Source organism: Neolamprologus brichardi, chromosome 16 (assembly GCF_056152115.1).
Source record: "Neolamprologus brichardi isolate AB-2024 chromosome 16, ASM5615211v1, whole genome shotgun sequence".
Taxonomy (NCBI): domain Eukaryota; kingdom Metazoa; phylum Chordata; class Actinopteri; order Cichliformes; family Cichlidae; genus Neolamprologus; species Neolamprologus brichardi.
In genome coordinates, this window is record NC_142119.1 from 18,462,725 (window position 1) to 18,475,629 (window position 12,905).

Here is a 12,905-nt window from a genome sequence, read left to right on the forward strand (position 1 = left end):
AAAAGCCAACACTTCAGTTTTTCTTTCCCGTGAAACAACCAGTGCGCCTCATTTACACAGAAGTCCTAGCAGCGTTCCGAAACAGGAATCAGACCAAAGCGTGTTTATGGTGCAATGTGAATTGTATTGATTGGATGTTAAATGATTCAGTCGCTTGGAGTGCATTTACAGTAACATGCTCGAGAGATGTCAGGGAGGCTATTCGGTAGATTTAAAACCACCTTAAGCTTAAAAGAGAGAACCTTTTTTCTACACGGAGATACTTCAGTGTCAGGTCTCTGCCGCAAAAGTAATTTATGCTCAGTTTCTTCTTCCTCAAATGACAGACAAGGAAATGAGTTAGACATGAATGCGTGACAGTTCTGTCTCTGCCAAGTGGCTGTAAGTGGAAGAAATGTGACGATTTTGATAGGTGTCCAGCCCAAACATCACTAAGAATTGATTTTGGTGTGGCCAGTTGTTAAAATAATTGAGTTATTGTTTCTGTCGCGACAATGCAATCTTAATTGGGTTAGACAGTAAGCCAGTGTAGCTGGGTAACAGTGTAGTGGCGCTTTCAATTACACAGTAAGAGCACCCTGTGGTGCAATCACAGATAGCAAAGTTATTGCATAGCTGATCACTTGCAAACACAGGCTAAATATACCGCATTGAACTGTGAAAGTCTTTAAAATGTGCCTGATTCTGTTAATGTTCTGATTTATTTTTCACAAGCAAGTCCAGCTGTATTCATACTCAGAGTATTAAAAGGATAAACTGTACTGATGGTCCACGTGGCATTCGGCTGATTGGTTAACAGCATTCAGATGAAGAAGAGGCCAATGTGTATGGCATGAAAGGGTTAGATTTACACTGTCCTAAATAAAAGAAGGCAGACATCAAAATTTCCAATCTCGTGGAATTCTGGGAACTGCAGTTCATCATATGGTGATAGGTTTATTGGCTGGTGGACTACAAGTGGATTTATAAGGGAGAGGTCAAAGGTCAAATGAAACATCAGAGGGTTGTCTATGTGTCCCACCTGTTAGACATCAAAGACAAACCAGCCACAGTGCTCACAGCAACTGGCATTTAAAACAATTAAGTTTCCTGTCAAGTCCCTGTGATGAATTATCCGGAAGCTTTACCCGCTGTAATTCTAAATCTTCCCAACAAGTGCCTTTGTTGTAGAGAAATTAATGAAAACAAGATTGTCTTTCATAGGAGCTGATCTAACAGCGCAACAGCCAGCTGCTCTTCTTTGGGAATAAAAACAGTCAGCATTAAACACAGCTCGCACAAAATACTTTTTTTTTCTCCTTTCTCTTTTTTTTCCCCACCACTCGTGTGGAAAACAAATCAGGCAGCAGGCGCAGTGGCCATCTGTTTTGTTATTTGATATGTGTGAATACATGTTGTAATGACTTTGTTTGTGAATCACTCTGCGCGGCAGAACACACGAGAGCTCTCGAAGTGCTGGAGTGTTCAAAGCTAATCATATAATTGGACACAATAGTCGATGACAAATGGAGACGCTTGGAGCCAGCCAGCTGGGGAAGTGAATATGTAATCATTGTAAAATCATATCATTTTTGCATATTTGAAGACAGCTTAATAGAGTTTGCGTGTCAGCACACTATCAAATGATGATCAGAGACAGTGTTGCTGCATTTGTTTTTCAGATTGTGCTTTTTTTTATATATTTATCTGTGCCGTGATTAAAAGTGTTTCTAAAGAGCTGGTTTCTGATGCTGCGTGTTCATGTGTGTTCCATTAAATCCTGAAAGTCAAAGCAGATCTGGGAGAAAATACTCCTCTGAATTAGGAGAAAAGAAGGAGTAGTTAGAGCTACAGTTGTACTGTAGCCTGGGGGGATGCATGGAAAGATTGTGCATTTAAAATATTAACAAAACTCCAATACAACTAAAATATATTCACACAGAGACACCTGCACGCTATGTGCTGTAAAGAAAAACGTGAGAAATGGACAAACTGCTGACTAGAAGTATTGCTCAGTTGTGGAAATGCGCTTTTTCTGCCACTCCATTTACTAGTAGTTAAAATAAAAGCCACCAAACCAAACGAAACACTTTGGTTTCGTTTTTTTTTTTTTTTTAACTGTCTAACAAATATTGTAAAATAAAATGTTGACTGAATTCAAATTAATGCCGAAACGAAGGCGCGGAGTGGATTTTGTAACAGTTTTGTTTGAAGCAATGTTTTCCACAGTTTTACTATATACCATCAGTCTTCATATTGTTCCCATTAGAGAGCACAGGGACATGAAAGAGGACCTATAATGTTATATAGATACTGTACACATCCAGCCTCAGCTGGGCCTCCTCATCTACTGTATGGCATTAGCAGCCAGCAGCTGCCTGCATTTACATCGTTTAGCGTTTCTCTCAGGGCACTTTAATACGCTGAACCCTCCCCTGGTAAACTTTACAATAGGATGTTGAAGGATACTTCTGGACTGCCATAGGAAATGAGAGGCACATGTGCGTGGATGTAGCGGTGCAACGGCGGATTCCCCCCTGCGATGCTGAGCTTAAGGGCTGCACAATGAGACTAATGGATTCCTTTTGTGGACAAAACTAGGTTAAGCACATGAGCTATTGTTTTTATCTGTATTTGGACGTGCAATCATATCTTATGAAGAGCAGGAACTGTGTGAGGTATGCATATTAGCAAGGATAGCCTCTCAGAGGTAATCTTTTCCTCTGGCAACTGCAGTCTACTTCTGCATTGTCTTTCGTCTCTATTAAAAGGAGATAATCTAGTGCAAGAGTTCCAAATGCTGCTAAACTGCCTCCAATTGACCCTGTATTTAGCACAAGAAGGAGAGGAAATGTATGGCCTTGATTACAGCTGTGTGTCTATTTTAGCAGACTGTTCTATTGCTGATTCACACACACGGCCAGCCACCATTAAGAACTATAAATAATGTAAGGCCCTCATCTGTGTGTGTGTGTATTTTCCAACTCCCTGCTCAGCTAAGTGGTTGAATGGAAACCTTGGCCTCCTCCTTGTCAGGTTCTCCGTAGATCTATATAAGATTTATTCAAAGTCATTGTAAAGAATAACATTCACAACACTGTTCTGCTCCATGCACATGGCAAAGTTTTTTAATTCTATTAGGTGAAGTGGAATAGGAGCTCCAGTGGGGACTGTGTCAGGTTGTGTTAATATTTAATCCGGTCTCACTTCAGGTTCCGCATGATCCACGGTATTGTCAAAGAAGAATGAGAAAGCAACATTACAAGGCGGATAAAAAGACATGGATAAAGACACCGTAGCTCCAGGACACGGCCTCACTCAGGATGTAGTGTTGTGAAATGCTTGTTGAAGACACTATTATGAGATGCCACTTGCATCTCTCCTCTCTGCAGAGCTCCTTGCTATAGTTCAGGGCTCTCTGAACAGAAAGCAATATTATGGCAGCTAATGCTGATGCACTTATTTCAGCTGATGTGCATCTAAAGAGAGCTGACTGACAAATTGAATGTACAAGCAGGTAAAGAGGAAGAGAAGAATAAATGTGCATAAAAGTAGGATGCAGCATTAGTCTATAGTGTGTGTGTGTGTAGGAAAGAGGGAGAAACAGAGGGAGGGATGAAGGAATGGAATGAAGAGCGAGGGAGGCCTTTCACTTCCTCTGTGTGCACATCACGTCTCCTCTCCCTGAGCTCAATTACAGGATTGATACTCAGAGAGGAAACTTCATCATGTCGTACAGATGTCTTCACTGGGAAAAAGAGGGAGACGATGCATGTTGTCATTTAACATGACATGGCCTGCGCTCATTGAGAACAAACAAAATGAGAAACAGTCGGACTATAGATTTCATTAAAGGCTAATAATAAATATGGAGCACTGGTGTAGAGAGGGAGCCCGCGAAAGGAAGACTGGAGGCTACTTACTGACGGAAGAAGGAACTGGAGGTTGGCATGCCTGTTGGATAGAGAATTTAACAATTCTGCTGAGTGAATTAATCGAAAACAATATCTTGTAAACAATAATACTCTTTCAGCGAGCCATTCTGCTCCATCATAGTAAACATTTTTTATAACCCAGACAGCTCTATAAAGTGCTTTAGGCATCATTGGGCACAACCATCATTAGTCAGTGCCTGTGTGTAAATCTGAATAAAGTCACTGGGCTGGTGATGCAGCGCAGACACAAGCCCATATCTATTTTACACTGTTTCATTTCAAACGTGACACAAGCAGAGAACACACTCCACAACAATGGCCATGTTTTGCTTTAATTTGATTAGGTTTTGTCTCAGCAAATGCCAAGTCCTGTTTTGCCTCAAGAACATATCTCTTAATCACGTTCCATCCAGGCTGTGTCTTTCATCTAAATCTCACAGCCGTGGCTCACACCCAACTTTATTTCGCTGAAAGGTAGGGGGAAAAAAAGCACATACACACACACACACACACACATATATACACAAATGTACCAGCAGGCACACGCACACATCCAACAAGGGGGAATACAATGACAAAAGCCTAGCTCTCATCTCTGTCATATAAAGTGATGTTTTGTGTTTAGCTGTGTGCAATAGAGGTGTGTGCGTGTCTGTGTGTGTGCTTGCCTCTGTGTGTGTGTGTGTGTGTGTGTGTGTCTGTCTGCAGGGCTCAGATCCATGTTGTTTGGTTTGCTTCTCCATTAAGAGAGCTGTAAAGGAGAGGGAACAGATGGCTGCTGGCCCGCTCTGTCCTGCATCCTCTCACAACTGCCACACTTCCTGTGCGTCCATTAATCTTCTCTCACTAGTCCTGCAGCACAACTTTATTAAAACAACTCAGGAGAGAGCGAACAACAAGCCCGCACAGCTGTCAGGAGCAAAAGACAGAACCATTCGTCCACAGAAGAACGGCCTCGGATTTCGAGACGCATCTGTAAAACAGCTCAAGTAGAATCTGGTTCGCTTTGAAGCAGGCTCTGCAAAGTGAGCGCTGCTGTAGAGGCACAATAAATGCTCATTAGAACGCAGCTGGAACTGCTGTTGTTGCAGAGTTCATTGGCATAGTTTGTCAAACTTAAACATGTACGGCTCTAGCTCCCTGTCTGGAACAGACTACTGTTACTCCACTCTAGAAGCTTGTGGGAAATGTGGTGTACATTTTGGCCTGAGCTAAAGCTTTTCGAGCACTAATAGAATGCCTGTTAAACATTACAGTAAATTATACATCTGAACTTCTTAATGTGATCGTGCACACTAATTTGCAACAAAAATGTGAGTCGTTTTTACAGTAACCTTTCCACATAAATGCGTAAATTCTATAATCACACAAGGCCTAAATTTGTTGTCTTCCCTGATTGTTTTCTTGGAATGAAACAAATGTGCAAATTTGCATGTTTGGCTCTGTCATGACAAATTCTAACAATGTAGCTCTATTTGGCCCTATGCTCTGTGTCCATAACAGTCAGTGGGTAAATTGAAAAATCAATTCCAATTTAAATTATTGGAATAAAGGACTCCAGGAGCTGAGGATATAAAAAAAAAGAAAGAAAAAAAAACGTCTTCTAGATCCCCTTTAATTGGAAAGTCATTTCTTCGGGGTATTCTAATGGTTCTGAGGGAAGATTGCAAAATAAAGTTGATGAGCTGGGGGGAGGTTAATAGTGTGTGCTTGTGTTTGTGTGTGTTCTACTGACCCTGTGTGTTTTCTTTGCTCTGCCAGCCAACATTCAGTCTTCCCCTCCCTTATGACAGAGGCATCAAATGAAGACTAATCCAGTGGGCTCACACACACTCAGACACACACTCCCTTATGCCTGTGGTCACTCGTCTCATCCGTCTGTTATCTGGGGGAGTGTCGGTGGCTCTTGGGTCAAACTAAATTAACCATCCCTCGCTCACAATTGTAAAAATGTAATTGACTTAATATAACCAACCCTGGTGATTTGGATACTGTGTCTGTGAGTAATTTTGCAAGAGCCTGCAGATGCCACTTCAGATATGAATCACTATTGTATTGATATTTCAGGAAAAACAGTGGCCACTTAAAAAATGTATCTGTTCCAGGGCCAAAAGCTCGTTATTCCACAGTAACAAATGATACTGGTTCAATGTCCTGAAAACACAGGTGAAAAAGTCAGACAAGATAAGACGTGAATCATTTACATCACTTTCCGAATTTCTTATTTATTCATAAACTTGAAGTGGATCTACAAAAATTCCCTCGTGCAAATATATCTTCTTATTTCTAAGCCCATTGTTTGCTTTACTTGCTCTATGTCAGTGACAGATGGTACTCATGTTAAGTTTTAGATAAATAAACCAAATCATCAATGATATGAATGCAGGAGCATGACAACTAACAGGTATTAAGGCTTCAGCCACACCAAACAATTCAATGAGTTAGGAATTGTTTCTCTCACTTAAAGTCATAAATCACCAACTGGAGCTACTTTGGTAACCTACTACTTTTCTCATCTGAGAATATTAACCACATCACAAAGGGAATGTTGATGAATTTAGAATACCAATTTAGAATCACGTTTTAACCCTTAACTCAGTGTATTTACAGAATTAAACCTTTTTAAACATATATATTTTTAGGGCCCCAGTATTGCAACTAAATATTGAGTTTGTGACACAGTTCCCGACTTTTTTTCTTTATGATGCCACAGGAACAAACTAAAGTAAAAGGAATGACTGTGTCCATCATACGCTACTGTGGTGGTGGTGCTGAAAGGCTTGCAGAGGCCGACTTTTGTGTAGTTCCACGATGTACTAATCTGAAATACAGGTGAAAAAGTCAGACAACAGAAGACATGAACCACTTACGTCAATTCTCATATTTCTTCTGAGGGCAGGACAGGGTCCCTCACCTTAGGAAGCCTAGGAGCAACACCTCAGAGTACACTCATTTCACTCGGTTGGGTCCACTCTCCATTTATATCATTAATTAGAAAAAAATAACCTTCTGTTGTCACCGCAGGTGTAATTAATTACTTTGGCAATTTCCTTCAATACCAAAATTTTTTTTGTCATGGCGTACAAAAGTTAAATAAATGCATAAAATATAAACTATCAAATCATTTAATGTGTGCCACATACTAATTTATTCATGTTTACTGAGGTAAAATAAGATTTAACGCATATTAGGTTTATTTACTGAATAGATTTAAATCTTCACATTTCTCTGTATGAATAACAATAATTATCCTTGTGGCAGAAATCAAATTTCCCATTGACTATGGATCATGTGACAGCTAGTACTCCTACTGGCTTTAACTAAAGAACCCACCTCTGTCCATCTCTTTCAGGATCCCCACAGTTCTAATGATCTAGCTTCTTTGCATTTCAGAATTTTCTTTCTTCTTCCATCCATTCTTCCATCCAGTGTAACTCATTCACATTCACACCTACATCCAAATATATAATCACCAGTTAACCTAACATGCATGTCCTTGGACAGCCTGAGTACTTGCTAACAGCTCACAAAGACATGGGGAGAACATGCAAAGTCCACATAGAAAGGCAGAATCCTGTATTAAACCCAGAAGCAACAGTATTAAGCACCACATCACTGTACCATCCCCAAAACAGAGGTAATACTGGACTTTGCATCATTGTGGCCCATGATATAAACTTAAAAGAGTGCTAATGATGCTGATGTTGATGCTAATTAGTGCTACATAACATAAGTATAATTTTACTTACCAAAAAATAACTTCTTGGACAGACTGTTTGTACTTTTTTTAATAATGATACATCTTATTTGGCAGAAAATTATATTATGAAAGGCACCAACACCACAAACACAGTCAGGAAGTTTAATTCATGATTTAAATTAGCCAAAGTGAAACCCAGTCAGCATCTACCTGTAGCGTAGTGCATCCACAAATTAATAAAATTGAAATAGGGAAATAAAAACCCATAGCTATCATCAATGTTGGTCAAGTTACTTGAAAAAAGTAATCAGTAACTAATTACTGATTACTTCTCCAAAGAAGTAATCCCGTTACTTTACTGATTACTTATTTTCAAAAGTAATTAATTTCTTAGTTACTTAGTTACTTTTTAAAAACACGATTTACAACCTGAATAGGTGATAAATAGATCTTTCAGCCCAATTCTACTTTTTCTACATAATCCATCATACAAAATGTAATCAAATGGAAAAGTCCCTTTTTAAAACTTGTTTAATTAGTTTTAATTTTTTAACTTCATGCATCAAGCAAAAAAAAAATTGTGTTCACACTCACTCTTTCAAATAGATGCAAGTAAAACACAGCAGAAAATAAATAAAATCAAAGACTAGCGGTCCTTTTGCTCTATTTTCACCTGTAAAGCAGGAGTAACGTAGGCGGAGGTTTACCCTGGTGCAGGTGTGCCGCAGCGGTCAGTGGAAGAATCCGTGAGTTTCTCTGTGAATTTCCCATTACGTCGTAGCGCACTCGGTGCTTCCTTGGAAGTTTAGGGGGTTTTTTTCGCTGTAATAAGAAGTTTTCTTCCCACGCACAATGGACGCTAATGTTTTTTTTCACTTTTTATGGACTCAAACTCAAAATAAGGTCAGTACTTCCACGCTTTAAACGCTGCATGCTCATACTCTCTCCCGCACTTGATATTGTTGATTTGCACACAGCTGTTGTCACGAACAACGCTCTTGCTTACCTCACTGTCATGAGACATTCTTGCAAAAAAATCACGGTTTTAGTAACGCAGTAACGCAGCGTTCCTACGGGAAAGTAAAGGTAATCTAATTACCGTTTTTGCAATAGTAATCCCTTACTTTACTCGTTACTTGAAAAAAGTAATTACAGTAAGTACAAGTAACGCGTTACTGCCCATCTCTGGCTATCATAAAGAGATAAATCAGTTATAGAAACCGAGGCTAGGCCTGTGCTAGATCATACTATCCAAGATAACTGTGATATAAATATTAAAATGATATAAAAATTTCATATCATGATATCGTTGCTATAGCAATGCCATGTCTTTACATTCCCATGTCTACACAACAAGACAACTATGAGCCCAGGCATATCTGACAGTGAGTAAGGATTTACTACCTAAACAGGGAGCCACTTCAACAAACTCCAACAAAGCAGTGCTTTGCAGAATATACAAGTAAACGGTTCCTGATAAATGAGGAAAACGTTAACTTGTTGAGGCAAAAACAAACCATCGAGTACAACCAGGGTAAGAAGGAGATACTAGCGGCTGGTGATGTGCGACCCAAGTAAGTAAGTAAACTCAGCATCACCCCACCATTGCTAGTTGCATTCGCTAGCTGCACTCCATATAGGTAGATGGGAATTACTGATGTGGTCATATGGTGGAAAACATGGCTTTAGCAGGTGGTTTAAAAGCTCTATATCTTTAAGATTCACTATGTGACAATACTGATTTGTTAGTAGGTTAAGTTGCTTTAGTTATTGTTAAACTAAAGTATTACGCAGTTGTCTTATGTACTACTCAAAGAAAAATTAAAGGAACACTTCTTAATTACAAAATAGCATCAAGAGGGCATTGTCTTCATGCATACATGCACGTGGAGCCCATCGAAACTGCTAAGTACCATTTTGAGTTGCTGCAATAAAATTAGTGAGAGAAGCATTATTTTTTCACTTTGTTTTCTGGAGTCTCTTTGAATTCAGCCCTCTGTAGGTTAATAATTTTCATTTGCACTAATCAATGCGGCATCCTTTTGTTCCTAACACATTAGCCAGTCAATTTGAAGATAGCTATTCAACACGATTGTTGTGATCTGGTGTGTTTTCAAAATGTCCCTTTAATTTTTTTAAGGAGTGTACCTATATTAAAATTTCAAGAACACTAACTAGGCTATGCTGTCTCACAGCTATTGCATTATAATGCTGTGCTTGTGTCAATGGATTCACACTTTGAATTAGGTACTGTGTCATCAATGACAGTAGCTCATTGAAAAAGAAGGATGGATAAGGCCCTTCATTTACTTATACTTATAATTAGTGCTGCTTGCAAGCTGCAAACATCAGTACACTACATCATCATAAATATCATCATCATCATCACTGATTTTTTGGAAATATCGTGATATAATTTCGAAACCGCTCCTATATCTGGTTGTAAACACAAACTCTAAAGTCAGTCATGTTAACATTAGTGTCTGTGGAAACGGACTGAACCAGCCTCAAGTGGCCATTCCAGAAAATGTAGTTTATGGCGTTTTGCACTGACTTAATTTTTCAGCCCAGGAGTTTTAATATGGTGCACATTGTCTGTAACAGCCTGTATCCAGTTAAGTTGAATATCATAAGAAACTTAAGCTAGTGATGTATTATGACTTCCTTTAAAAGAAAAAAAAAGTAACTGCAGTCATTAAATGTTGGACTTGAATATCTGTTCCTGTGTTTACAACATCAGAGGGTTTTTTCATCATGCATACACATATTTAAGCAAAAACCCTTATTTATTTTCACGGGTGTTAACCCATTACCTCACCAGTACAACATAAGTCTTAAATTGGCCCTCCACAATCCTTTCGTAAAAAATAAAATAAAGAAAAATACTCCATACATCACCCTTTTTTACCAACCTGGTCTGAGACCTTTCTCCATCGCCTCACTGACATTAAGGTGGTGCTGTGTAGAGACATTTCCATTCAACAAACTTGTTGACATAGTTATCAGACATCAAAGAGCCTTGTGCCATTTTGAAAAGGCCTTATGAGAGTAATGGAGATGTTAAAGGCTGCGTTGGCCCCAAATATCACAAAGGGATGAGAGGATATGAGCACGCTTTGACTGAAGACTCAAAGGAAGGCATGATAGAAACATAGTTTAAAAAAAAAATCTGAAATGCATTCACTAGAGAGGGGGGGGGAAGAGCTCGGCTTCATTTCCGCCTAAGAAGCGCAGAGTTAAAAGGTGGCCCCTGTACAAATGAAACTCAATTTCACGCCACATTATCCCTCCCTGTTCTCTTTCCTGGCTTTCATTTTCATTAAGACCAGAGACAATCATAAATTAATAATTACTGCCGAATGTCTAAGCACAGGCCGCCGTCTTACAGCCCTCCTCTCGCTTCTGTCGTCTTCCATGTTCATGCTTGCAAAATGTTAATTTAGGTAATGTGGCCTGGCCCTTGTCAGATAAAACTGTTTTGTAGTTTCACTAATGCATAATGGTCTATCTGATTAGGTGACATTAGTCCCATCTTTCAGATGATCAGCCTGCACCTTCCTAATGCCTCTCCACAGACTCCAGGTCACCACTGAGTTATCAAGAGACATGCAATATTACTGCCTTCACTAAATGGTCATCGCCTGGCTGGGATGATGAGCGAGGAATTAGTTGGGGTTAACTATGTAGTTGACACGACTTTGAAGCATAAATAAAGCTTCATTTCTCACTTGTGAAACTTTTCATCCTTTAAGTGCAAAAAAATCTGTTGCCGATCTTAAGCTAACCATGCAAGCACAAAACATCAACCAAGTCGCATTGTGACATTGGATGAACCAAAAGGATCATGCAAGAATAATCATGTGTTCATGATGTCTTCATGAGCGCATTGACACATCGAGCCAAGTAAGTAAAACACACAGCTCACAAGGCTTTCAGTGCTTTGAATATGCAATCAGCAGTGTGCTTTCCGCACTACGTTGAAGCAAAAAAAAGGGGGGGAAAAGGCAACAACACATCTATAATGCACATTTGGTATTTAAAGTCTTTGTGCCTCATGGTCATATTTGTACTGAATTGAATTTATTACAAAATGTGCAGTGATATGAAACATGTAGCTGCAGGGCCTTTTCTCTCACATGCAAGTGCAGGAAAATGCATCAGATAGAGAAATAAACAGAATATCTGAGTAATAGCTGAGAACAGCCCACATCTCAGAAGCTCACTGGAGGTGAGCAGAGTGAATCTTTCACTGCAGCGCAAAGAAGGAACCTTGGAGTCATTTGATGGATCAAGTGGACGTTATGCCAGTTTCTTTCACACAATAGTGAACTTAAGTTTTTACTGAGTGGAGCGTAGACAGCCAGTGTGAGTCTGAACTCCACGAGAAGCATGGTTTCATGATTGATTGCCCACTGTGTGTCATATTGTTCTTTCAAGGTTGATTGAAACTTTAACCTCATTTTTAATAAAAAGAAGAAAAGCTTGAAATATTTTAGGCCTTGAATTTTTACAATGCAGCACTGAATTATGCAGCAATCAGTCAATTATTCATCTCTGTGGCTGTGTTATGGCCATGCTTTAAAAAGCATGCAAAATGGGAATGGGCCAAGCATGCTGTGTCAACACATTTCACTCAGAATTGCTTACTAGAGAAATTTGTCTTTCAATGTCGATTTTATATTTTTTATGTGCTTTAAGAGCTGTACCTGTTACAGTTACTTGAAAATAATCCCTGTGGATAGGTGTTGTGAATCAAAAACAAAAGCAATAAATCAAGAAAAGCTTGTACAAGCATCTACCTATTAATTGTTTTTATTCCGAACCAAAGTCCCATGGAATTTTTGTTCGTACAACTAAAAAACTAAATGTAGTGCAGAATGTGTCAGGACATCCAGCTCCACATAAAAAAAAGAAATATTAAGCAGGGTTGCTGCCTTCCTCTTGGTATTTTTAATTAAACAAGTCTCTTATTTAATGCTTTCCATTTTATATTTGGTCCCTCAAATCCCCCCCCCCACAAAAAAAAAAGAAAAAACATCAAAAAAGAGTGGTCCACTTATGACCACGGTTCCCTTTTGGTATTGTAGGCATGTACTTGTGTGTATGTGTGTGTGTTTCAAAATATAACAGATGACAGGACAGGACAGATACAAACCTACACCCCTGTAGGTTTGAGTCTTTCAATATATGGTTACCAGGTGAGCTATGGCGGCAACTCAGGTGAAGCACTTTAAATAAAGAATTACAGGATCCTGTATTTCCCTATGTGTTTCATGTGAAAAATCTGAAAA